We start from the raw sequence: 6,426 nt of genomic DNA on the forward strand, positions 1-6,426 counted from the left end.
AGCTATCCTAAATAATTAAAGATGGAAATATAAGAAATCAAATGTGTCAAATGGATTCACATTCATTGCTTGCGTGGGTTTTCTCCACACTCCAGTTTCGCCCACAGACCAAAAACATGCACCTCTGTAAGACATAACAGATAATAAATAAGGGGAAACTTCTATGGTTTTCAAATTTTTGATCAGTACGAAGCTTTTTAATTATTTATTTTAGACTAGGGAAAAAAAATAGACAATGGTAATAGATAATGGATACAGGCGTGTGGTTTAATTATATGTTTCAACGGCCTGCCATACTTAAGAGATTCCGGATGCCTCACGGTGACGTGTTCATGCTGGACATCTCTGAAAACCCCGGCAGGCAAAGGAAACGAAAGTGTCTGTCCACTTAAACGGCCATTCTGAGGAAAAACTCATCGCCTCCGAGTCAAGGTAACCCTTATCCCGGTTTACAGAGCAGAACAAGTCAACCCACATCTTAACTTTCCCAAATGTATTTATCGCTAACTGAGGCATTTAGCTAGCAAACATTAGCTATAGCATAGGCCAATACGACACGTCTCCTCTGTGAGAGAATATTGTTTTGGTGACGTATTTCTCACACACACAGTTTGTAAGTCTTATCAGTAAGTGATAGACTTATTAAGTTTCATATTACAAACATGCTAATTTGCTGCTAGCATAACTTTTGTTTTCTTATGTCAGATTTCTCTGCCTGATTAGTGCCAAAACATAAAAACAAATAAGCTGAAATAACTGTTTTGCTGAATAATTTCTTAGTGCAGATTAATATTTAACCAGTTATCAAACTTAAATACAGGCGAGTCATCACTTGCTGGCTGGCATTTTTTTTTTCTTTTATCGTGTCACTTCATTGTCTGACCACACAATGAAAGTTGTGATCAGACGTCCTTGTTTATGATTTGAAGGTTTTACTTCAAAATGCACACTTTCAATCTTTTAAAGTGGTATTCCTGATCTGGTATTTGAAGGTCGTCATCCTGCATGTTTTAGATGTTTCTCTGCTCCAAACGCGCCTGATTTGTATGGATGGGTGATTAAAAAGGCTAATCCACAATTTGAAGAGGTGATTTAGTTACTAAATCAGGTGTATTGGAGCAGAGAAACCTCTAATTTGAAGTATAATGCACCTGTCAGGTCATATGTCAGGCGCTGACTGGATTTTTTAAAAGTTATTATTATTATACTGCCCCTGATTTTCACGTTAAACATAATTTTTATGGCTTCCAGATACTTTCTGTACATGGGATTATTATTATTATTATTATTATTATTATTATTATTATTATTATTATTATTATTATGTAGTGCAGGATACAGAAAAGTTCTTAAAAAAGGAACAACAAAATAACTCTTTGTGTCTGCTGATCTTTACTCAGACAGAACCATTGAAAAGAGGGTAGCTTTGTAATGAATAAAAATGTGTCTTATGACTTGAATCATCTGCCGTCTTCCTAGCCTGTCTCATGACCCAGGGACTGTGTAGACCAGTGGTTCCCAAACTTTTTATCTTCTGACCAACAAAATGTCCATGGCAAAAACTTGTGACCCCAAATATTACTGGTCTGAGTACATGAACTTCGTTAATAACCCTAAAAACACAGGCTTTTTGACGATCTAAACAGCTTGTACACAAATATAAATACTTATTTATACTTATTTTGTGTTTTTGTAATAATTATAGGGAAAATATTACATCAGCAATAATTTTGTTACCCTTTAAATTTATTTCTGGAGATTATCCAAGGTGCTTCATGACCCATAACTGGGTCCCAAGCCCAACTTTGGGAACCAAAGTGCAGTGGTTCCCAAACTTTTCAGCTTTTGACCCACAAAATAACAGTAGCAGAGACCTGTGCCCCCAACTATTTTTGGATGATAAACATTTATATCAGGTCAACAAAACATGAGCATAGTAACAATATTTTTATACTACATTTATCCGTTTTAAATATACTAACCTCACTCATTTGTAACATCTAAAGCAAAAATGTAATTAATTCAGAAAATCTTTTCAGGACCCCACCTTGATGTTTTGGGACCCCACGTTGGGTCCCAACCCCAACTTTGGGAAACACTGGTGTAGACCCATCCCTGGCTCTTTGTGGTTCCCAGCTTGATGATGCAATCAAGTTAATGTTTTGTGTGGAGAGTGGAGCCAGGGTGAAACGCTGAAATGGAGGAGTAGGTCAGGACGCTCTCGATGGTGGCTCTGTTCAGTGGGAATGTGCAGTTTTTTTCTGTGAGCCTTCCTAACAATCTGGTTTTAATGTTCAGCCCATTTCAAGCCCTGAGTGAGGGAGACGCCCAGGAAAACAGCAGAGTTTATCTCCTTTACAAAACAATTATATAAAAAAGTACTAGAAAGTTGAGCTCTTTGGAATAAATGGTATGTATAAAATCATCATGTGACACACATACCAAGTTTAGCATATGACACACACTTTGTGTAAGCGAGTTTCTCAAAACATGCCTCAGACAGTTTTTTTTGAAGCTCAAAGACTAACCTCCCCTTCTGAATAAAAATAGGCATGATAAACCCCAGAGAACATTACGTGTCTCTGCCATCTTGGCGATTGAGTTAGATTAGATAGTTTATGATTTTATTGATCCCTTAACGGCAACATTTTATATCGTGTTTGTCTGCGTGTCAGAGGGTTTTATATGCACTTAACACGTCCCAGATTGAGTTACTCGTGTCATAATAATTTAACACACATACTGTTCCAATTAAAACTACCCTAGGAAATGCCAGCATGAACAACGTTTGGTATATTATGCCTCTGCGGGTTGTCTTATCAGCTTTGTATCTTCGTATCAAGGATGTAGTTGGAGATGTTTTGAGATAGGGTTGGGTATAATCGTATCGTGTGCAATTAATCGCCAGAAAAACACTAATCGATTATTTTTTTGGCACTTGATGATTAATACGACGAATGCCAGCAGGCAGACTGACTGAAGATTCAGTCCACTCGGTGCTCCTCTCCACTTCAAATATGACAAACATTAAAAAAAAGTTCTGTAATTTATTTATCTACCAACACAATTAAAAATTAGATGTATAGCCTGAAGTCTGTAATTTTGACACAATTTGGAACAGATTTTTACGAAGAGCAAGTCTTCCCTACTAAATTAGTCATGTGACCAGGACATACAGATGGCCTGGGACTCCAGGGCATTAATCGTAAATTAATCGTTATCGGCTAAACACCACAATTAATCGTGATTTATTTTTTTGCCAATATTGCCCAACCCTATTTTGAGAAGTGTCTTTTTTTCCTCTTTAAGTTGTCAAGTGTTGCAGACAGAGTTGCTTCTCTTGTGGGCATCCAACCGTTGATCCTAGTTTATGGAGACTTTAATGATGAAATTCTATTAGTAGCTTTTAATTTTTAATATTTTGATAGGTACATTTTTGACAAAGGTACACATTCTTTTCTAAATGCACAGAGTGCAAAACTGATTAATATTTCTACATTTGATATAATAGCAAAGGTACAATGCTGCACTAATTCTTATCTGCAGTTGACTTGTTGGATATAACCTGTTTTCTTGTTTTTTAATATAAGAGCCAGAATTATTTCTGCCATCCTAAAATATTTGAAACCCATTATTCAATTGTGTGTTTTATAATTTGCAGTGAAACTGTTTTCAACATTTTAAAAACCTGTCTGATTCAGCATTTCATAATTTCTTTCCTGAAGAACCTCTCGTAAACAAACTTGGTTTAAATGACAGGAAGCTTTGTGTGTTTTACGACCTCAGTAAATAATATGGTCTCGTTCCTTTTTTACAGGTGCTTGTGAAATGAGATGGTAGCCTCTTTTGTCACACCACTTTTCTTAAAATGTCTGAAATACTTTTAAGTTTCTTATCAGTGTTACGCCTTAAAGTACAAAAGGTCTGGCTGCTGCCGGTAATTCAGGGTAAGCTAGAAATAAATAGAAGAGACTGTGCTCATGTTCTTTGACACAATGTTTTACCCTTGATTAAATTTTTCATGATGCTCAATTGGATCGGTCATTGAATCTGAAAAGCAGATAAGTTTCAAAGGTCAGAAACAAAATGCAACTAATGAAGTACATTTAATTCTTTAGGGAATGTCTTGCTTCTTTGTGTATTTTGTGTTTTCTTTGCAATTCAGCAATTACTTAACATTTTGTATGAGGTCATGTTGGGTAAAGTATTGCACCTTAAAATAAACAAGCAAATATATAAATGTTGCACCGTCCCTGAATTTAAGATGAGCAAAGAAAAGTATCAAGGAGTGTAAGATACAGAGAGCAGCATGGTGCAGGGGCGGACCCACCGGGAGTTCTCCCGGTGGGCCGATGGGCTGCCGGCAGTTCGCCCCTTGGAGGTGCTGCTCCACTCAGCCCTGTAGCCACGCATTGTGCTCTTGTTTTGCGGTGCCACAGCGCTTCTATAATGAGCCTCCAGTCAGTTGATCTGCTCAGAGTGGGGCCAGCCCACTGCAGAGTGGACTAGAGTGCTACTGTTTTTCTAACGAGGCTGAGCGGCTTCGATCAGAAAACTTGTCCCATAAAGCTCAGCCTGTGACAACAAATCAGCTCTGTGGTGCTTACTAATAACTCAGCAGGCATGAATTTGAAAAGTCTTGCCCTGGCCAGAGCCATGTTTGTCTCTCAGAGATGCTCGGCGCTGTGGCTCCAGCTCATCATTCCTCTGTGGAACATCACCTGTCAATCACCAGGGGTGGAACAAGTGAGGGTGGCCATTAGGACTGCCATGATTAATCGATTAATCGACGACTAATCGATTATTAAAATAATCGATGACTAATAATCGATTAATCGACGACTAATCGATTATTAAAATAATCGACGACTAATTTAATAATCGATTAATCGTTATTTTTTTGTTTTGTTCTTTACTTTGTTTTTCTCTCCAAACTGCTTTGACACCTTCCACTGCCACATCTGCCTTTCTGTCACTGACACATATGCACAGTAGTGGTAACTGGGGTCGGCCGTGGACGTCACAAGACATTATACAGACAGGCTCTGGTATCATGGCTACCTAGCAACGGAGCTCAAAAGTGTGGGATCATTTTAAGAAAATGAAAGAGAAACCTGTGCAATATCTGCARAGCAGAACTTGCCTTCCACAGCAATTATTTTTAGTTAGCATATAGCTAAAATCTAACGATGGTTATATAATAGCAGCTGCATTCTGGCATGATAAGCTGTATGTTTTATATTCAATTAACGTATGATCTGATTAGTCGACTAATCGAATAAATAATCGGTGATTAATCGATTATAGAAATAATCGTTTGTGGCAGCCCTAGTGGCCATTGGGGGCTGTGCCCCACCAGCTTTATCCTCTTGAGTATATTTTACTTAAAAAAAGACAAACTTAAAATAGTTACTCTGAATAAAGACAACTAGTATAAAGTAAATATCCTCAATATCAGGATGAAGCTTCTCATGAGGTTAGAGGCATTAAACATATATTTTTAAGCTACTACAGTATATAAGTTAACTAATATACGTACAACTGGACTTCTATTTTGAAACTGTAGATGTTTTTCTTATCGGAGGCTTTGTCAGTTCAAAATGTTTGAGTAGTGGGCACTTGTAAGCTTTATAGACCTTCATGAAAGTATATAAAGCCTGGCTGGGACCTTTCTGGGTGCTGTTTACATGTTCTCCCTTTGCAATGAATGTTTTTTAATCTTTTCCCGGCACTCCAGTTTCCTCTCACAGACCAAAAGACATGCACCTTAAATTCACTGGTACACACTGTACGTCTCAAACATGTGCTTGCTTTGTAAATGCTATTTTTGAACAAAATTATGCTCAGGTATGAGTAACTTCAACTCAGCCGTTGAAAGTGTCAGGAACTCTACTTTTTCTCCCCACTCCACCCCTGGCGTGGTGTAAAGAGTCAGGCTGGTAAAGAAGCCTCTTTATGCAGTGACCAACAACGTTTGACTCAGTAGTTTGATTTAATTAAATTTAAGTTGGACCGTTCTACACAGTGCTTGAGGTTTCCTCAACTTGTTCAAATACAGATGGAGGAATTTTAAAGCACATGGGAGCTGTTACCATGTTTGGCCTGATACTGAATTATTGTCCATTTCTATGTCTGTTAGGGCTGTGTATTGGCAAGAATTTGGCGATACGATACATATCATGACAGATGGGTCACGATACGATATATCCCGATATATTGCGATACCATAAGCAAGGCGATATATCGCGATATATTGCGATTTTTTTTGTCCAAAAATTCTATTAAATAAAAACCTCTTACTGGGAGAGAAAAAAAAGGAAAAACCAAAATTCATTGTCTCAGAAAATTCTAATATTACATAGACATGCTTTTGATACATTTAGCTGTGTTCTGCTTTGTATGTGTTTTATTTTATTTGTTTCATGT

At 37.4% G+C, this 6,426-nt stretch overlaps 1 protein-coding gene across 1 annotated transcript in view; it reads left to right on the forward strand.

Moving 5' to 3' along the window:
* The first annotated feature begins 315 nt into the window (after nt 1–315).
* gne (glucosamine (UDP-N-acetyl)-2-epimerase/N-acetylmannosamine kinase) overlaps nt 316–6,426 on the forward strand; it is a 30,805-nt gene continuing 24,694 nt past the window's right edge. Inside the window, exon 1 of the mRNA XM_014023479.1 lies at nt 316–432. The gene's annotated coding sequence lies outside the window, so the exon portion shown is untranslated. The remainder of the gene's footprint in view (nt 433–6,426) is intronic.

Source organism: Austrofundulus limnaeus, unplaced genomic scaffold (assembly GCF_001266775.1).
Source record: "Austrofundulus limnaeus strain Quisiro unplaced genomic scaffold, Austrofundulus_limnaeus-1.0 Scaffold372, whole genome shotgun sequence".
NCBI classification, from domain to species: Eukaryota; Metazoa; Chordata; class Actinopteri; order Cyprinodontiformes; family Rivulidae; genus Austrofundulus; species Austrofundulus limnaeus.